Source organism: Rhamphochromis longiceps, linkage group LG8 (genome assembly GCF_057381845.1).
Source record: "Rhamphochromis longiceps isolate RC_006_pf linkage group LG8, R_longiceps_female_GT1.1, whole genome shotgun sequence".
NCBI lineage: Eukaryota > Metazoa > Chordata > Actinopteri > Cichliformes > Cichlidae > Rhamphochromis > Rhamphochromis longiceps.
Genome location: NC_140564.1, coordinates 30,626,871 through 30,648,992, shown reverse-complemented (window position 1 = coordinate 30,648,992; position 22,122 = coordinate 30,626,871). Strand labels below are relative to the sequence as shown.

Here is a 22,122-nt window from a genome sequence, read left to right as displayed (position 1 = left end):
AGGTGAGCGTGTGTACACATGCATGCATGTGACTGTATGTAGGGGGAATCAAAAGATTGGGGGGGGGGGACGAGTACGTGCAAAGGAAAATGTACTCAGGGAACTCTATTGAAGTCTGAGGGGATAGTCCAATACTGGGAGGCCAAGACCAAATTACCAGCTTGCAAAACATGCAACTGATCCCCATGGTCCCAAAAGCCAGATTATGTCGAGTATTTAACTCAACATAATCTAATTAACCATGAAAATCTCAACTGCTAAAATTGAGCTGTGTTAGGTCCTCTCTCCTCCATCTTGTAACTCCTCTCGTGGTAAATCAAGACTTATTTGTTTTAATATACAGTGAACTAATTTTACCTGAATTCTTTTACCATACGGCTTTTACTTTGCTTGATGTTTGAAGCAATTAAGGGAGAAAACTTGGTCGGGTATGTTGGTTAGGTAGCACCCTTAAACTACAAATGACAGAAAATCTATTCTTATGTAAAATATATTAACATTTGAGCAGAGATACCAATTAAACGGTGGCATTTCTGCTTAAATATCAGCTTACATCTCAACTATAAAATTTGTTTCAAATCAATTTACTCTTGATCACCTAAACACTTAATCGGCTGTTCCGTCTTGTTTTAACTCTTGAGAAGTGGATTGTTTGTGGCTGCACAGTGGAGGTCAGTAGAGGTCTACAACACCAATGTAGCCATGTGTAAAGGCCACTAAAGTTTATCTAAATGTCACATTGCCACAGTCGAGAACACACGAGTACGTATAATAACTGAAAGAACATGCATCAGATAAAAGAGACATTAGAGCAAATAATGTAGACAGTGTTTTGAAAAGCCCAGAATAAAATCCATGGAAGTGTGAGTGTGTTACCTGAATTTTTAGGAATTGCTTTGAAAACCTTTTCCATCTGGACTCTGTTTATATTTGGTTGTAGAGTTTTGATCTTGGACGTCCCACACATCCATGGAAAGCCAGAGGGAGGAAAAACCCCAGCGGCGCCCCGTTACAAAACTGAGCAGACATCAATGATATGACACTGATTAAGTTGGTGTTGGGGTGGAGGTGGGTGTCATATACACAGCAAAAAAAGCCCCTTTATGAGACTTGCCAGTCGGATGAGCACAAAGATACTAGCTGATGTGGCACTGAGATCAGCTAATATGACAGAATGTCGCTGAGATTTTTTTTTATTAGCCAAGGAAGCTATGAAGCTGCTATGACAGAATTTTTCTGTAAATTTCAAATGAGCAAGTGAGAAACGTTTTCTCATTTCTAGAGCAAATTAGGAAGTATTTCATCAAACAAACTTGGGGATTTATTCCGATGTTTGAAGCCACCATTTAGGACTTGGTTATTAGAGAAACTTGATGCATCTGCAAACACAAAAACTGTGATGCATCCCTTTTACTTTGCTGCACCTCTTTTAGAGTCAGTGCATATTAAAATTATATAAACTAATTTTCAAATATTCTTACAAAATGTAATCCAAGTGCTCACAAAAGCCCCTGAGGTGCTTTGAGGAACCCTGCCTCTAAATCTGTTTCTCCAAGCAGCATACTCTTTGCAAATCCAAACCATACGCTAGTAAGCAGTCAGTGGAAGTAAGCACAATTTCGTCTGCCATTATGGCAAGCAAAACTTTCATCTCACTTGTACACTATCCATGTGAGCTATCCATGTGTCTGTGTAAGTCCCCAGCCAGCTAAACTGCAGAACACACTGAAAGCCTTACCAAAAGGGTTGAACTACTCCATTCTGCGCTTTCATGGAGTGCATTTCAGTATGGATGGGATCCAACCAAAGTCATCAGTTTCAGCCTCACGTGTGTCTCTTTTTCATTCTGTGGATAATAAAGGAGGTATGCATGCACCGGTAGTCACCGCACGATTGTTGTTTGATAGGAACAGGCGTCTGAGCTGCCAGCGGAGTGACAAGAACAAACATATGAATGACAGAAGGCAGTGAAAAATTCACTGTAACTGACTTGAGGGAGCTGGGGACATGCGACGCTTGTGAAGGATAAAGGACACGACTACAGTAGATTACAGCACAGCTGATTGGATGAATAAAGGTAGAACTTGGAGGTAGAACTCTGAGAGAAGGAGCAGGGAGAGATGATTAAAAGAAAAGAGGCTAAAGGGGTTTGCAGCCTGTGCCATGCTTTCTGTTTAGAGGTAGAGGTAGGAGAACTGCATTCGACAGCCAATTATTACACTCAGACAAAGGCGCAACAGCAGACTTGTTAGGGCACTGAACCCATATGTTTCAGTTCACGTGTCTCTCTCACACGTGTAGACCAGCTTTAACTTAAGACGCACCATTCACCCAAGCAAAAGGAAAGGACTGTGCATCTATTCTCTAAAGATAGTAACCTTCTGCATAAATGTACTAATCCTCCAGCTTTTGTCATCTAGCTTTAAGTAAAAAAAATGCTTAAAAAGGTGGCGGAAAGGGCTTCGACTGAATAGCAACAACAATAAAACAAGGTGATATATGAGGAGAGCAAAACAGTCTTCATGGATTTTGGATCCAAAAATCTGTTTTCTTTAGTCACGCGGGATTACGAGGCGGCGTGTGTATGATTCACGCAGCTCATTTCCAACCTTCTTGTAGCATCTACGATAGCGCTACCGGTGCAAGTCGAGAGTTTCAGATTTGGGAGATATTATGTGGAGTATGAAGAAAAAAAATTCTTCCTAATTTTCAGTACTATTGTGTTTACTTGCAATGGGACATGAATTCACTATGTCTTTTTGTGGACAGTTCATCTGGTTGTTGGCTTTCAGTACCACGGACAGCAGCCCACTCAGCAAACAACACTGTCAAGGCCTTCCTACAGGAAACAAAGCTCTTGGACGCTGAATAGATGCAATGCTGTTTCTATGAGACAGTGAACGAATTAGCCTGGATTCACAGAATGAGCTGTTCTTCCAGATTTAATCCTTAATGATTAAAATGACTGCAGTGTTACAGTTTTGTGGGTGTCAGTCTTAAATGGTCAAGTCCATTTAGGAAATATTACAAAACAAAAATTACAGTGGCAAACCACTCTGTCTTTTGACAACAATTCAGCTAGGTTTTGATGCTCAGCAGATGAAACTGGAAATACTGGCTCGGATATCCTTATTACGTGCTGCAATGTAGGCACCTAAAAATTGGCTGCTGAAGTCGTTACACTAGTGGATTGGATCCTTTCTTTCTGATTTAATTTGAGATTGATCAAATATTAATTATAATTAATCATACTTGTGTGTTTTTTCAAGGTTGAATATAGTAGCAACCACGTATAAATACTGTATTATTGGCTAATATAAGTATTTTCTTGGCTGTAAACAGTTTTTGTTTTTATTACCAGTAATTTTGTGCAAGTTTATAAGTTTAAAACTGTGTGTGCTGGAGTCAGTGCAGTACATTTACCACTTCAAAGGATCCCTGAAAACCCGAAACTATTATATTATCACTAACTTCTTTACTATCTTTGATTAATCAAATAAATAATAATGATGTATCGGCAATAAGCAGTTCCTCCACTGGACGTGTTAAGAAGAAAACAAAGCAGGTTATCAAATAGTTCTCAAATATCAAATAGCCTACATTCTTTTCACACTAACAGCCACTAACTACACTGACATTGCAGGCATTAGCAGTATTAAGCATGTCTGCTGGTGTGCTGGGGTGCGTTTGTGTGGCATACCCCAAAATTCTGACTGATCTCAAACATCAGTAAAGCTGTTTATTTTTCATAAATCGAGGCTGTATTTCCTTTGAAGCAAGGATAACTTGACATATGAATGTGTGATGAGTAGATCATTAAAATGTCACTCGTCGTTTTTCTGCATATGCACCTCTTTTTTTATTTCTGTATTTTCCTCAGAAAAAAAACTTGTAGTCACTTGAAACGTTGTTAATAAAATTTAACGGAGTACGGATTCCAATGAGGAGGCGCTCTTTGATCTCCGACTTAACTAGTAAATCCCGTTCTGTTTATTATTTCTTCTTTCTCCTCACAATTCTGGATGTGTATGAAGTAGATTGAGAGACGTTGCATACCTGGGAGGCATGATAAAAAATTGACTATATTATTAGTTCAGGCAGACCACAAAGTCAATCTCAGCCTGCAGTCCCAGCAGATCAGCTGATCGCAATACCAGCCAACATCAGCTGATAGTTTCCTTTCTGTCCAGTTGTTAATGTTTCATTTAATTGTTTTACTTGCTTTAGCCTGCCTATATTTGCTACTTTGTCTGCAAGCTGCTTTGGAACCCACCAGGGCCTCATTTATGTCATGTCTTTTAACTTTAATAGTGGGGTTGACTTTTACTTTTGGGGGGTTTTACTGTAGATGGAACAGGAATTGCAGATTAGCCATGAGCCATATAGAAGACTGAAGTCACTGATCATTAGCAGACATTCATCTCCATGCTCATACCTCTTGTTATCAGGACATTGGCTCAGTAGTGCCACTTGTGGTCAAGAATTGGATATCAGATTTTAGGATAACCCCCCCTGACCTGCACTGGAAAACTAACAAGCACTGTTTTTGCTGAAGGTCCAAACAGATCATTGTGCTTCCGCTCAGTCTTCCTGTGTGACCTGCGTGTCACTCGATCTGATGCACACTGTTTGTCAGCTACATATTTATTGGAAATCTATGTGCTGTGGCTGTGCTGTGCTGAGAATCCAAAGATTATGCCTCAAATGAAATTATTCTTTGTATCCTCAGAGTCAGTTTGATGACATTTTGTTGGTCGGATCTGTCTCCAGCCAGAAGCAGGCATCTTTCCTCTGATAGAGGTTGTCAATATGCCTGACTGCTCTTTTTTTTTCTTGGCTTGAGTAAAACAAAATCTGACATACTTGTGTACAGACTGAAAGGAAGGTTGTCTTCGGTTTTGAGTATATATGTGTGTATACGTCTTTAAAAGGAGATGAATAAAGTCGCAGCAGCAGCAACATTAAAACGGCAAACATTTTCAGAGATGTCAACAAAGGCATACAAAGCACTGGTGGGGCATTCTCATAGTGTGAGGAGATATTTTTAGGTGCACCAGACTAAGCTTAGGAAGTCCTGTAACGAGTGACAAGCAAGTGGGTAACCTGGTTTTACAGAGACACAAAAAGAATCACATGAATCCCCAGTGAGCACGAAGACTCCAGGCCCAAAACGGACTTTCTACCTCCTTCCCGAACAAGGATTTCTCAATGTCTCACACACAATCCTTTTTATGCCTCTTTTGCTCTGCTTTTACTACAAGTCTCTGTCACACAGCTGATCTGGTCACACACACACACCCATACACACAAACACGCACTAACAGCATGCATATTACACTACATTATCCCTCTGTTGGTTGGCTTGGTGCCTTGAGTGGGCAGAGAGAGTGAGTGGTCACATTACACTACTGTTACATCACTCCTTCAGTCTCCTCAGCAACCAGGTGTCCTCCAACAACAAAAGCAACACAACCGTGTTATATCATCCCTGCAGCTGCAACACAATGTTCAAGGTGTTTTATGTATATCTATATATATATTTATTAAAAAGTCATTCCTCGTTATCACCTTCCTGCTCTACTGCTGTGCAAAGTCTTGGTGGTATTTGGTGCAGTCAGTGGGGTTTCTGCTGAACAATGGAGAAACAGTTGTGACAGGGCAGTGGGAGGTATGAGGTTTTTTCTTCTTCTCAGAGCAGCAAAGACGAGTTTGAAAGAAGTGAGGCTTGAAAGAATATGGTAAAGTGACTCAACCAAAGCCAAAACTCTGATTGAAAGGAGAGCCTCGATGCAGGTGGGCTGCCCCTGGCTTTTACAGAAGCAGCAGTAAAGAGAGAATCAGTGGTCACTTTCTTAGCCCACAGATATTACACCACAGTTATATAAAAACATTTTGAAAAAGGTCTTTAGACAGAGAGCAAAGTGAATTCATACACTGCATTTTTTTTATTTCAAGAGAATTGATTAACACAAATTCAAAGTAGACTGACATGTGCAGAAATGCAAGGCTTTCTGGTCACATTGACCTCTCCCATCTGTTACGGATGGTTTGATTCTTTCAATAGGATAACAGGCCATGTCAAAAAATGTAAATAATCTTAAAGTGATTCTTTCAACATGACAGTGAGTTTAATGCACTCAAATGGACATTTGCATGACAGCTGTGCAGCTAATAAACCTGCAGGAACTCTGTGATGCTATCATGTCAATATGGACCAAAGTCTCTGAGGAATGCTTTCATCACCTCGTTGTACAATTTACTTTTGTAGTTTTAATCATCTGTTATATCTAGTATGATAAACTCTTACACTGACATGGCAAGATATTCAAGCGTTCAGGCGACTTCCCTCAGTATCTCATCTGAACGACTTTATTTGGATGTAGAAGCTGAAATGGAGCATTTCTAAATGCCATTAGCATTTTTCACAGCTCAGTGGACAATGGACAGCTTGGATAATAATTCCATTCACTCAAGTTTGGATAACAAGGGGACGGGCTGTTAATATCTGAATGTGTGACTGCTTAGGGTTTTTGTTTTTTTGCCTTTTTGGACTTGAACTTAGCAGTCAGTACTCATAAAACTGATGCCCATGTCTTTGAAATTCTCCCAGAGTTGCATAAAATTGATATTTCTCTCAAACGTTTATTTCCAAAAAGATTTTAAACCACAACATCAAAGTATTGTAATAAAAAAAGGACATATTTATATCTGTGTCTCCAGATTTGTTTGGGTTTTTTTTGTTGTTGTTTTTTTACCTTTTTGTCTCCTGAAGGTAACCAGGAGGTCGCCTCAAGAGGATTTATTCCCTGAAATTATCAAAGCTTTGTCACCTATATGTTCTCCAGGTGTAACAAGTTGTGCAGCATTTTCCACTGTGCCATAAACCTGATTAGTGAAATCTGAGTGGATTTTGAGGCTCATGGGAACTGTCTATCACTGACTTAACATTACTTTTGCTTTTATTTGGATTAAAAAGAGACACTTTGTGCTCTGGAACCAATCACCGTTATCAACCGTACTTCAAAAGAAGCCTCTTATGTCTGTTTTTATGCAGGTGAGCCTGGGGGTTGTGCTTAATTGGATTTTGGTGCTTTCTCTATTAAAATGATTAACATTTAGTCACCAGTCGTGACTGGTTAGCATCTTTCGGAAATGATCATTATCTTAGCTCAAAATGATGACTGTTAGAAAATTCTATTTTCACAGATGTCAAACAGAGAAACCTGCTGCAGTGACTTACACAACTGAGTACCTGACTTGCTCTAGCCTGCAATACTTTGACTTATTTAACAGCCAGGCCTAAATAGAGACATCACATGAATAAAACATAAAGGCAGGACACACAGCAGTTAGTGGCAGTCATTCCCTGTTTTTTCTCCCTGTCTCCTTCTTCCTTTACCCCTGGTGACCCTTGAAAGCCATCCATGAATATTCCGTCAGCCAGCAGGGCCTGTGCTCTCTCTTTTCATTTAGTGATTCAGTCAGTAAGTAGCTTACATAAACGTCCATATTTATGTATATGAACACATAAGTGAGTAGATCCTCCCAGCGAGCTGACCCAGGGGCAGGAGACACTGAAAGCTAAAGTATGGAACAGTGGCGAATCTATTGGAGGAAAATGAAATAAGTTTTGCATAAATTGTCTGAGAGTTATGTCGGGACTGTTTCTAGGCAGGATGCTTCCTTGCTGTGTGTGCGCATGCAATCGGTCTAATGTTCGCTGGCCACCAGTGATGATACTGCAGAGTGAGACAAACGACCTCATATTCCTAAGGCTGAGCCCGACTCTCAGGTGCTGAGTGGAAACTACAGCATCATCAAGGTGCTGAGTGAACAAAGTGGATTATTAATTGCAACTTCTATGTGCACCATTGTCTGTAAAAAAAAAATAAACAATTTAAAAAAAAATTTCTTCCTAGCAACAAAAAAGCTTAATGGTGACATTGTTGACGCCTGTATTTTGATTATTTTGAGTATCTTATGCCTGTCAAACTGTGTTATGTTTTGCATTTTTTAAATAGATTTAGCTAAAGAAATGGGAACAAACTGTGTTATTTTGACAGGTTGCTAGGTTCTTGCCAAGTTGTCAGTTATGTGTAGACATAACACAATTCATCCCTTTGCCATTTTTATGCTTGAATAATTTATAGGTATTGGGATCTATCCTGTCTTCCTTCTCTCACCCCAACCGGTCGCAGCAGATGGCCCCGCCCCTCCCTGAGCCTGGTTCTGCTGGAGGTTTCTTCCTCTTAAAAGGGAGTTTGTCCTCCCTTGCTCATAGGAATCATATGATAGTTTTTCACTGTATGCATTATTGCAGGTTCTACCATACAATATAAAGGGCCTTGACGTGACTGTTGTTGTCATTTGGCACATTATAAATAAATTGAATTGAATTTATAAACCACTATAAAGAAACTATAAAGAAATGGGAAGGCTCAAGACTTTTGCATGCCGTGCACCGTGACTGTTTGTGCCTCATTTTGCAGCAATGTCGTATCTCTTGCCAAATAACCTCGTTGAGAGTTACTGTTAATCTAACAATGCCATCCATAAAACTAAACCCCTATAATTTAACTAATGAAATACATTGACATAAATCCACAATTTCCTTTTGATTAAATGTTGGGCTGTAAGTGAGGCCTGAGTTTGATCAAATACGTATTAACAGTGTGGAACAGAATGGTTTTAATAAAGCTAGAGAAAGCTGCAATAATCAATATTTTTAAATTAAGAATCGATCAAAGACTTAATTCAAGATGACAGCAAAGGCCAATAAATTTTGGAAATAACCGCCTCATTTAGTGGATAATAAACACTTTATTATCCCAGCAGACCTCTGAGCTGTGATGCAATCCATTTACATCAATTCTACGTCATCATTTTGACCTGACACTCAAATTAATTCTAATTCATTAGAAAATTATTCGTTGTCGTTAATCCCATCTCCCCGTGACATCCCCTGAGGTGAGAACATCATTAACGCTATCGTCGAAGCTGCAATAAGCCAACGCAGGCTGTGCAAGCGTCACGACGAAGAAGACAGACGTGCAATAACAGTTTGTGCCGTCCTGATGCAGTCGATATACAGTGAACACTCAGCTATGAGAGGAAATAACGCATGCAGTGTCTTAAATTAAATCCTGCTTTTGAAGCCAGTCTAAAGAGCACAGCAGTTAAACACAAGCAGCTTGTCACTCACAGAGCAGAAAGCTGGAGAGGCCAAGGTCTTTACGACATACTTGCTTTAGTCGAATTTTTGCCAACTTTTCTTTCTTTTTTTTTTAAAGAACACGACTTTCTGTCCTTTGTGTTATGTTCTGTCCTTTATTTGCTTGAATGGCTTCAATCTTTCTGCATGTTTTTGACTATTTCAATGCATTATCATGTCAGAACTGCCTTTTGAAAGATCTCGTTTGCAGAAGACGATAACGACAGTTATGCTTTGTACGAAGAAGACAGTGTGTACTGCTCAGCGTTGTCACTCTTAACGTGCTGACAGCTCCCAGATTCAGTCCAGCAGGGCAGCAAGGTTCAGGGAAGAAAAACAACACAGATTTATATAGAACAATAAAATGACTCATCCAACTATCCTCACAATAAAAATAGCAGCGTTAATCATATGTTAAAAAACCCAAACTGTACATGTTTGTGTTTAATGACAAGAACTGTTGGTGTTAATTATTACTCTTGTCTGTCAGGAGCTAGAAGTTGTTAAAGAACTAAAAAACCTCAATGCCGCCTATGACTTTAACACTAGAGAACACTTTGTATTCATAATGTTCTAACATTAAGCTCTATTGGCTTCTTTTAGGACACAGCTGCATACATACCCCAGCTCTTCATTTCACTGGCTGTCAGATCCTTTAGTCTCTCATGTACTTACGCTAGAGCCAGCTTTTGTTCCTAGTTTTGTATTCTTCATGTACTTTGGTTCATTTCAGTTACCTGGGCTCAGCTCACTGTGCATTAAACCTGCTTGTCCTGCTCTCCAGCCATCTCCAACTACTGTCTTCAGTCTGCAGCCACGGACAGCTAGCCAAGATCATCTGCCAATACAAATGAACTCATAGCTCTCTTTTGTGTCCTGCTGTTAACCAACACAGCACTCAAAAAAGAAAAAACACACACACAAACCTTGTCTTCAGTAGTTTCACAAAGGAAGTATTCTATACCCACCAATTGTATAACTCTGCATTGCAACTCTTAGTTAAACACAAGGAGTTCTTTGGTGGCACACAGCAGGTTACAGCATCGGCAAAGCGGGATTGTAACTCCTAACGTTTTTTCAATGGGGTGTGTTTTCACCCAAAGTGTTTACATAGTGTTAGACAAGCAGGTTTTACAATATAACAGTGGTTGCAGACCATGACATGACCTAATCACTGCCTTTGAAATGGTTTCTTTGGAGAGAGAGATCAGATCTGTCAACACATGTAGTCAGCTGCTGTCTTTAAAGCAACTGTGATGTGTCACGATTGCAATAAAACATCAATAAGAGTAGGTCACCTATCAGTCTGCTATCAGGTTGTAATTGAAAGGGGTCAAGATGGCCATTACGTTCAATCTCTTTGAGATTAACTGTCATAAATTGGCAAAAATCAGGAATCTGTTGCCATCTGTCGTGAATCTGTTGCCAGTTTGAATTCAAGTTCTGCCAGATTTGAAACAGAAATTCAAAAATCTTCCACAAAAACTCACCTAGTTCTTTCAGGGCAGCAATCTAACTGCGAAATGACACAGGTGCTCAGCAACCTTGTTTTTATGTATGAATATAGGCAGAATACAAGCAGCTGAGTGGAATCACTGGTTGCAAAGAGATGCCCTGAGTTGCGGTCTTTAGCATTGATTTCAATGTGTTGCAAATCTCCAGTTATTTGCAATGCTTTGCCAATCTGTCTAAGAGAGGTTGCAATGTATTTAGCCATTGTGTGATCGAAAACAGTCGCTCAGTGGTTGCAACACCCTCAGTCTAAACCAGCAACAGCAAAAAACTCAACACAAATGTCGGGGAACTGCTGATTTTTTTCTAGTCACAAAGAGGTTGCCGTGCTCTGCTGTGACTGAGCCACTAGTGCCTGAACCTAACCCAGATAATAAGTCCAAAACATAATGGTCCAAAGGAAATGTGAACCACAGTCTCATAGCAGATAACCTTATGTCACCAGCACCTCTCCAGCCTCCTGAAGTTGATTTTGTAAGTCTCTAAAATAAAATACCATAAAATACCTCATGCATAATGATGAAACACAAATAGCATCTGACGCAACGTGATTATGTAAATTCCCTGGTGAGAATGCATTATTTGTGTCATGCGGCAGCTGTGTGAAGGCAAGAGAGGACCCAAATGCACGGCTCTAGACACACGGGGATGAACTCAAAGGCCGGTCTTTATTAACAGGAACATAAGTCATATAAAACTATACTGGGAGCAACTAAAAGCTGAGGCGCTGGGAAGACACGGAAAATGCACACAACCTAGAGGGACGACGCAACACAGAACAAAGGGACACTCTGACATAAATACACAGAAGGTAACGAGGGAAGTGGGAACACGGGGAACACAGCTGAAGACAATTACTCATGGCCGAGCAGGGAGGACACGAAACTGACGATACTGACACCAAGATGTGGACCTTAAACACAACAGTACACAGAGATGAGCACGGAGAGAGAGGCAGAGAAGAAGGATGAATACGAGGGGATGAGGAGAACACAACACATAGGATGGGAACACTGTACCAGAGCAAACACCACAATAAAAACATGGACACAGGGGGAATCCAAATACCAAACCAAACAATCCAATGGACATAAGAAACAAAATACAAAACTACAGAAAAACTAAGAACACTGGGTCAAAATGACCCAGGACCATGACAATTTGACCTGTAGTCTTAGCTAGTTGGTTAGCACAGTTGCCTCACACGCCGAATAACCTACCCCTAGTGGTGGTACCTAGTATAAACAGGAGGGTTTTGTCCCCTCCACTGTGGTGACCCATTGGGAAATAAGGATATGTACCTTAAATAGACAATAGAAAGAAAATACTTCCTACCTAAAAGTGCTCTGCACAAGCTTTGTGTATTTTTATGTCGTGATTTCTGCAAAGCAGCTACCCCTATAATTGGAGCTCCACTGACCTTACACAATATCTCCTTTTCAGGTCTTAAAGGGTACTACTTCATATGTGAGAAACCCTCTAAAAATCCCTTTGTGCTTCCAAATGATGTGTTGCATGACTAAGTTCACTTGGAGTTTGAAGCAGAAATACTTGAGTCAATCAGACTTCTGTTCCCCACGCCTTATCTTTCATTCAGGCCAACAGCATGAGACTACATTACAAGCATTACATTTATAAACTTGTAGCAACCAAATTACATTATTTGTCATGTGGGCGTCCATCTATAATATAGTGTGTGAGTGTGTGTGTAGTGTTGTGTAATATAAAAGTTGCATTGATTTTATTCATTTATGTGAGTGGCAGCTTTTAGCTTTGCATAATTTAATTATGAATCGTGTCTGGATGAGAAATTCTTCTAATGATAACAGAAAAGCAGATTTATGTTTGCATGTCAGAATCTTAATGCGCACTTTGCAGGGAAAAAAAACATCAGTGATTAGCAGAGCCCGAAATGTGCCACTCACAGAGCTGAGCAGACCTAATAATCGACTGCGTTTCTCTATTTTGCAAAACTGAGGCAACGATTTGAAAAGCATTTCTTTTCCAGAAGGGTTAAATGTTAGACCTGCAGAGCAAATCTGCTCTTAAGATTCTGCGTATTGCAAAGGATGTGATTTTTCAGATTTTGCACCCTGAACGAGTCGTGCAAACGGCAGCTGTTTCAGCTGTGATTCTCGTTTGCTTCGGCACGTTAATTCATTCAGCACAGAAAAACACTTCCTCTGTGCAATGAAAGGTGCCAATGTTCTCAGTGTGATTGCGTCAGTAACCACTCCTTCCACACACACACAAATACACACAAACACTGTCTTTAAACACATTACAGGAGTTACTCATAGAGCAAGTCTCAAAGTCGGCCGGCACCAAACAGCCGCCCCTAAAAAAGACTTTGTATTATTAAAAAAATGATATAAACACTTGACGGTGTGTCTCACACAATGAAAGCTCAATCCCAGAGCTGGGGATGCACACTTTCCCCTCAAGTGTGTCTAAATACAATCAAATAAAACACAACAAACCCCAAAATAACATATGTAATATTAGGTGTAGACTGTGTCCTCGGCATAAATCTAATAATTTTCTAAACAAAATCTGTCTGAGAGGCCATTTCCTCATGAGAGTAAACTCACTGGCATACTCTAACCTCACTTCACAGCGCATCATGTTTCCAAAAAAACAGCATCAACAGCACTTATCAGCAAATAACAAAGTACATTATACAACAGCTTCAAGCATGGAGGAGCTCGCTGCGATCCAATTTAAAGCGTGGAGGGAAAAAAACATGATTAACGAGGGCAGAAAAACAGCAAAACAAGCCCGGACCCATGAGGGACGATACAGCAGTACAGTGGTTATGTGATTGGTGATTAGCAGGTAAAGTTATGATTCACTTACTTAAATTAGCTCCCTCAAAGGCGACCCCCTGGGAACTGACAAGAAGGGTGGGATGAAAGCTGAAGTGGTGCTAATCAACTGAAGTCTGGAGACCGGTAAGATCTGGCTCTGTAGATGGATGGGAAGCTTAAAGTTAAGCGTTCTTAATGTAACCTCTTGACCCCTCTTACAGGCCACTGCAGAGGCACTGACAGTGACTGACAGATTGCGCATGGTGCTAATTATTAAGGCTATATGAACATGTGAAATAATGACTCGGATCAGGGATGTTAGTCCCAAAAGAGTGATTAGATATTCAAGGTTTTCATGGTCTAGGCACTCCTTCATGCTCAAATGTTCGCTTTCCTCCTTGTGCACCTGTGTACACGCTATGAGGCCCGTGAAGACAATCCCGACTGCCTTTCAGCACGATGTCCCTGCCCACTCTTGAGAGAATCCTTTAAATATTCAGTCTATGCAAAAACATTTTGTGTTTGTCATAAAAGAAAGACAAACGACTTCAAACTACAATATAATTTAATCTAAACACATCCTGAATGAATAATGATGAGCAGCATGCTGTGTTACTCTTAGTCTGTAACATTTTTGTGGGAATATCAAGCCGTTATAGTTTAATATGGAATTGTGAGTACATGATGGGAGATTTAGCAATTTTTTCCGATCTTTCGATGTTAAAAAAAATCCTTAACAAAGTTTGTTGTTACAGAGATCTGGGTTGTTTTTGGCACCCATACGTCAAAATTTGGGGTTATTAAATTGAAGTTCCAAGTTGTCTTCCTCAATTGTAGCTATTTTCTCAGAAGTTTGAGTTTGTAAGTTAAAAATTTGAGATTTGACCTAATTGGATAATAACCAGACATTTTAACTTTTGGATAGTAAAAGTAATAAAAATAAAAATAAAAATCAGGCTTTGATGATCTTGACCTCAAAAGTTAATCACTGTGAAGCTCAACCAAATCACACCCGGGGTAAACTTTTCATACAAATCCATACAAAAAACTTTGAGTAAATTTGCTAACAAACACACCAAAAACAAACCACAAGGACCTAAACAAAAATTATTTTGTGCATTGACCCTGCACAGAGGACACGGTGCTTTTCCGCTGTCTACATGCTGCATCTTTGTACTGTCACCAGGGGTGCCCATGATCTCCATCAGGCTAAGAGATTTTTTCTCCTTTTCTTGGTTGTTTTATTTTTCGAGGGCTTTTTGGGCTCCGTGCAAGCATGTCTGCAACGGTTGCATATCCATAAACTTTTACTCAGGCCAGCTGAATAGCTACACAAACAAACAAAAATGCAAAACCATGAATTCCACGTCAGGGGGTAGATTTGGAGGCACAAACACACACCTAAGAGTCAAGTCTTGGATCCTGTTCAAGTATCACATTCCTTCATTTTTCACTTCATGCTTTGGTGTGATTTATACACCAAAAGCTCTTGGTTAGAACAGCATTTTCTCCAACTTTAATTAAACACCTCTTACAAATCTCCATTTTCTTGGTTTCCACTGTGCCATTTCCATCTCATGTGCAGGAGTCACATCAACCCACATTCATACAACCAGGAGATGCAGCTTAAACACAAGTATCTGTGTCTATATACCAGGCTGGACGGATCCTGGTCAGCTAGCTTGTCCATTACTTTGCTTCAGATTCAAATTTTAAGCCCTTTCAGTTTGGTGAACCACCGGCTTAAGCATCAGCAATGGGTCAAATTCTTTTCTATCTACAAAATAGACAAAAAATGTGATACTGAGTTACTGACGGTTTACTTCAGTGATGAGTGTGCTTTGCAGTTAAACAGACACATTTATTTTGGAGACATCAGCATGAAACTTGATAGATTTTTTTTTCCCCAGTTCACACTCTAGCTTACTATTACAGTCAAATTCTGTTTGGAGAGGCGAATACATGGGTGAAGTTGTGCTGTGAGATTTTTCTTAACCCGTGGCTGTTTTTCCATGACTTTTCCATTTTTCTCGAACACATTAACGAACCACGAAGAACAGCTACATCCATACGCAAGTGTTTCTATTCCACGAGAAAAGGGCAAGTCTTTGTTTTCCTTTTCACCTCCTTCTCTCATTTGTCTTTACTTAGCCGATGCGCACTGTTTGTATTTCACAGCCAGAAATGCTCCACAGACTGCTTCTACAATCCAGTGAGCACACATCCCCCTTCAGCACCAACAGAAAAAAGAAAGAAAGCGTGGCTTTGCGAGAACAGCTTGCATATTTTCAGTCTGAAAATGTCTGAAATTCCCAAATATTCTCGCAGGGTTTTAAGAGGATAGTTATGCCTGCAGTGAAAATATATAGAAGGCTGTGCAGAATTTACTGTTTTCCATAACTCTCCTAAGTAGCAATATAGAGTGAGAAAAGCAGATTTGACAACCACTAGCCAACAGATGTAGTCTACACTTTGCTGACCGCGTTGAGCGCGGAGCCGAAGTTGAAGCTTGCCTGCGGCCAGGGGCATCGCTCTTTGTGGTGCTGATGTTGCCAGAGAAGCGAGCACACGCGTCTCCTTTAAGGAGAGCTACGCATCAGCTGTAGGCAAATAAATTGAGCGTATAATAAATAAACAGTTGTATGCTGTATTTAAAAAAAAAAAGAAGAATAAAATCTTAAATCCCCGTTTTTCTTTTTTCTTTTTTACACGAGGCGATCAGTGCGATGACCAAAACATGGCTGTGGTGTTAGACATGCAGTTTGCTCTCTATCTCCAGCACACACACACACGCACTATGTCCGTCACATGAAAGCCTTTGCACGTTTTGCATAAAAGAAGAAAAACTCACGCGCTCCCGTTGATCGATCCGTGGATGCCATCGCTGGAGAGAGTGGGAAGCGGGGGGACAGCACCCCCTGGAAAAGCGTCCTGTTTCACGGTGTGTCCGGTGCCCGGGAAAAACCCGCTGGCCGCTCCTGTAGTCCTCCTCCTCCCGTGCTCCTGTGCGCCTGTGGCAGGGATAAGCACGTCTCCTGTAGCTGCTACTGTGCAGGACTGAGCATCACATCGCGCACCGTGGAGCTCCACTAGTGTGGGATGATGATGTCGCGGGAATAGCAGCGTTAGTTTCTCCTTTTAACGAGAACATCTATGTCTCCTGCCTGAGTCACCCTGCATTTTAGAGGGAGAGCTAAGAATCTGACAGCAAACTGAGGCAAACACGAACGTTATAACACTTCGACCCTGTAGTCCAGACGCATTAAGTCCTTACAGAGTCCCCAAACAGCAGAAGGGAATGAGATAAAAGCAGCACATAACGGGACTGAAGTGTTATTTATAGCGCATGCTTTTTTTTTTGCAAACAATTCAACAGCTTACATTTAAAGCCACATGGCTCCTGCAATGGCTACATCCTCTATACATGAAAATTATTCACACCTTCTGTTTTCAGAGCTGTGAAGAAAAAAACGCTGCTTGAACTGGCACTGGTGCCAACTAAGCTAGATGAAGTGTCAGGCACTGGAAACACAATTTCAAATCCAGGTCTCTGTCTGATTGCTGCGTCTTTTACATCTTTGACCCTGTAATGGAGACCAGGGGTTCCATTACCTGGTTGGTATTGTTAATAATAAATTGTTGGATTGGGAATTTAAAATGGGGTAATAAAGAAAACATTAGTTCTTATGGAGTCTTTTATTAGGTTATTTGACATACGATTAAATTGACAGCTTGTAACAGAAAAGAGACAGTGGGACTGGCCATCCTACCTGTGTCGGAGAAGAGCCAAAGTTAGAGCTGCTTGCAGTTAATCATTTATCAATAACCTAAACATATGCGAAATGAGAACTTGTAAAGGTACTCACCTGTCCTAGTTGCTTCTTGCAGGATGTGGAGCAAAAGAGTGAAAGCGGCTCAATCACCTGTTTAAGAGCTCTTGGGGCAGACCAGTGTGCCAGGTTAGGGAGTATGGATAAAGAGGGTTTTAATTTAGATAGAAATGGGTGAAGCTTATGTTATTGGTTTGTTTATAGTATGTGTTGGAAATATGTATATGTTTGTGATGTGCTTTAATGTTATTGTATGTTTGTTTGTGTGGAGGGTTATGTGTTCATTTTGATTAGTTAACCCCCATACTTGGGCTATTCCGGATGCTCACCTGGAAAAGGTAGAGTATAAAAGGAAGCCATTTTGTTTAGTTGTGGTTAGTGTTTTGCTGTTATCATGCTCCTTCTTTAATAAAGTGCCAATCCATGGATGTCTTTTACGCCAGTCTCGCGTCATATTATTGGACAGAACCTATGACCGCCGGCCAAAACTGACAGACCCTCATATAGATAATTTGGGTCAGTGTCCCACTTCTGAAATGGGCATAACCTCTGCCAAGAAGGAGAAAGTGCTGTTTCATTTGCACGTCTTATTTGGGACTTCCAGCAGTAAATCTTTTATAAAATTGTCTTTCAGTGCACAAAACGCGTCGTGGTCCACTTAAAAATTGATGGTGTATTTGCTTTGCAGGCTTAGGTTTTTATGTTATTGGCTAGTCTTGTGTAAAAATGTAAATAATCATAGAATGCAAAGACTGAAAATGTTGCAAAGACAATGTGTCAGATGTTGAAACTAACAAATGACATGATTTTTGTGCTCACGTTGAATTTGATACCTGAAAAACATTTCAAAGTTGCAGCAGAGCAAGTTTACCACCGCGTTGCATCACCTCGTCTTTTAACGATCCCCTGTGTAAGAGTTTGTGAACTTGGAACATTATTGGACTTTTGAAAGACACTGTTTCCTATTATTACTTGATATAAGTTTTCATCACAGTTAAAGGCCTCCTGTGTCATATTTTGAAACAAAATATTTCATAATGTGTGGCGTGATTTCAGTGAGTGGCAGGATTGGACTGCAGGCAGGCTAAATAAGCACTTTTTCACCCTGTAATGTTTAAGGAATGTAGTTTGGCTTTATCTCCATGAAATAGTCCTTGAGCAAAATAATACATTGTTTTCATAGTTGAATATATTACTCCAAAATCTGTATCCAGCCCTCCCTCACTCCTTTTTATCCAGTTCATGTTTGGAGTGGGGCTGGAGCCTATCCCAGCTGTCATAGGGTGGGAGGCTAGGTACACATAAAGACTCAATCATTCACACCCACGTTCATGTTCAGTGGACATTTGTGTCTTTGGAATGTGGGAGGAAGCCACAGAGAAGTGCAGGACCTGCCAACCACTGCACCACCATGCCGCCCAGAATTTTGTGGTGTGGTGGTTACCTATGCTGTGTGCACTAATGCCACTTCATTACTATCACAGACAATGCGCCCAGTCTTTGCACTCACAACATGTTCTGTGAGGTCTTTCCTCTTCAGCCTGAAGGGTAGGACGTCCCCGATTTCCAAACAGCACATCAGACTCAGATCTCTCAGACAAAAAGCAGTTCATGGATTTTTTTTACTTGGATGCTAACTGTGTTCAGTGACAGTAGTTTCCACAAGTGTTCCTGAGCCCATACAGTGATTCCCACTACAGAACCACATCTGTACTCAATGAAGATCATTGCTATTCAGTATTGGTTTTCATCCTTTCAGAGGTTTCTGTGGATTCTCTGAATCTTTTAATATTATGTAGACACAGATGATGAAATTCCCAAGTTCACCTTATCTAGCTTTTGCTTGTGAACTCTTTGTCCATGCAGAACGATGAACACTTTGCAATCTTTACTTCTGAAGGTTCAGCCTCACAGGTGAAATTTCATAGTTTCAGTAATTGATTTGTGGGTTTTGAGACCATCTAGTATGCTTTGAGTGATTTGCAAATCATTGCTGTGTATGCATTTACATTTTACAGTAATCTGACTGTTATGGTGCTAGCACACCTACCGTGTTTTGTGATGGAGGCGTGTCCTTTCCACTGACTCTGATGTCACCCCTTTTCCCTGCAAAGCCAGTGCACAGCTGACTCCACTCAGCAATCAGCACTGGGTATGAAAGCTTGGGAAAGGAGCTGACCAGCCCCAGTGGGCAAGCTTCAGTAGTGTTGAGTGTCTATGGTCTTCTTCTTCTAGCAAGTGTAGGTTTTTGTTTTGTTTTTTTACAGGGAGAAAAAAGCTTTAATTAAATCTCCTTCCTTTCAGCCTTCATTTAGAGTTTGCTGTCATCTCTCTTTTGTCTTCGGTTTTTCATAAACGTAGGGTCTTATCTGTCTAAGCTAAACCTTTTAAACAGAATCTTCACATTATTTCTGAATCTACCTCCTGCAACTCTTTTTTCCCCTCTCTCTCACCCTTGTTATAGTGACTCCTCTCATGAAACACTAACATATTTGGAAATGGGGTGATAAGAAAACAATAAAATATCTATCACATTTTCTCAAGTCTGTGGTTATGTCACAATGTTTTACATTCACACAAAATAAAGAAAAGACCATCTTGAAGCCTACCTTGAAGATGCAGTTAGAAAGATGTCTGCTCTTTAATGACTCAAATTGACAGATTAGCTAATCTGCATGTCAATACACAGCCTACTCATGCCTGCACGCTGTTGCTTAGCATTTCATGCAGGATGGCTAAAAAAGCTCCAGCTGAAATTCTGAATCTCATGCTGCTCTCTCTTCAGGTCAGCACTGTTTCGTAAAACCTTTTCTGACATTCTCCCAGGATGCTGTATTGCCTAAGTTTCTTGCAGGAATAGATGTGAGTGATGGATTCTTGATGGATCCCCACAGGCTTGGGCTTCTGGGATCAAAAAACTGTCTTTCATGTGTTTTTTTAATGTTGTGTGAGAGGGTTCTTATCACAACATTTCACAACTCTCTCCTTATACTGATAGGGCGCTATTCTTGTGCATTAAGCCCAAGATAGCTGCATCTTCGGAGAATTTGATGACACAATTATCCCGGTTCATGCTTCTGCAGTAACTCGAGCAGGCACACAAGAGCAAACACTGAGAGGAGACAATTGTAGCTCTAATGTAGCATGTGGATGTGTTTTGATTGACAATCACACTGAGAGCTTTTTCATCTGGGTAAGGTTTTTCCAAGAAGCTCTGGAAAACTCTGGAAAACCTGATCTCAATTATAGATATTTATATGTATTGACTATATACAGGTTCTTCAATTGTGCGCTAATGTATCCAACTCTGGTTTTTAAAAGCAGGAATTATTTGAGGCAGAGATCTGACTCCTTGTTACCTTTGTGGGGAAGTGCCTTTTAATAATTGTTTGCATGATTTCTGTTTCTTCCTACACATTTTACGTCAGTGAAGATGGGCACAAGAAGAAAGCTTCCAGGTCACATTTCATCAGAGAAGCTGCATTTGCTTGGTTGAATCTGGCAGTATGCAGCCGATTACAGTAGTATTAGTGACTCAAAGGTAGAGAGTGCAAAGATTATTCTCTCCCTGTGTGTGCATATTTCATAAAATAAATAGTATGCTTCTTGATACTGTTCATGTAATATATAGCTCTTACACTGACCAGCCACTTCAATAAATCCACTTGCCTAATACTGTATAGGTCGAAACATCTCTGACCTGTAAGGATGTTTGTAATACATCCATTGTCCCAGTAGGTCTGCTTGACATTAAGGCCAAGACAGCACCGCAGGCCTTTTGTCACATTCCTTGAATTCAGTTTTTGGTTCTAAGTTGAGAACCAGATGCTCTGGTGCACACAGGGCAGGAGATTGATATTCATTGGTCACACTTCTGTAACAGCCTCACAGCCACAGTGCACCAGTGCACGCATTAATGACATAGTCCCCTCATCCTCTTGCTTTGGGAACGGTTATGATTGATACTCACAGGTACAGTGTAAAAGGTACAGACGGGGGGGTTAAAAGAGAAAAATAGAGCTGTGGTCATATTCAGTCCAGATTAATTGGAGATAAAGTATTGGAATTTCAGGAGCAGGACCACGCCTCCAAACACGCTCCTTCCAGTTCTTATCTATATATGTTCTCCCCTTTACAAGCTGTTCATTCTCGTTTCCTACCCTTCCTCCCCTTTTCAATTCTTTAACTTCTTCACTTCTATTTAGTACATGGAGATCTGCCAGGCCTGGGAGCTGCCACCAGTCTCCTTCGAGGCCTTCCCCAAACCGCAGCTGAATTCATTTCCAAGCCATTCACCTTAACCTACTAAAACGCTGTCGAACCTAAAATGAGGACGTGGGCCCAGCTAGTGAACTGATAACTCCAACAAGACTGGGTCTAGGAAATCAAAACATAAACATGCACACAGAAATCCTTCAGTTTCTGATTGGATTTTGCAGCATTCTGTAGAAAAAAGAAAAACATGATGCAAACTGGGCACACAGGTTTGGAGAATGCATCTTTTGGGAGACCGCAAAGATGAAAACCACGACACGGACCTTTTCTTGGAGGAAGAACGATTAGATAAGACTGCCAGCTTTAAAACGTTATTGGTAATGGTGAGGATGATTGTGTTACCTTCAGAAGAAGATAACCTGGGAATAATATCCAGGGAGATGGCTGGCCAATTTAAATGATGGAGAGGAAGAAGGATGGAATAACCTGGAAGAGCACTGGTGGGAGTGCTTGCTCTGGGCTCAAATTAGGGCAGGAGGCACCAAAG

The 22,122-nt window shown here is 40.6% G+C and overlaps 1 protein-coding gene across 1 annotated transcript in view; it reads right to left on the bottom strand.

Annotated features, from left to right (window-relative positions):
• tbkbp1 (TBK1 binding protein 1) overlaps window positions 1-16,615 on the bottom strand; it is a 76,424-nt gene extending 59,809 nt beyond the window's left edge. The window contains exon 1 of the mRNA XM_085416986.1: window positions 16,382-16,615. The gene's annotated coding sequence lies outside the window, so the exon portion shown is untranslated. The remainder of the gene's footprint in view (window positions 1-16,381) is intronic.
• Window positions 16,616-22,122: the final 5,507 nt, after the last annotated feature.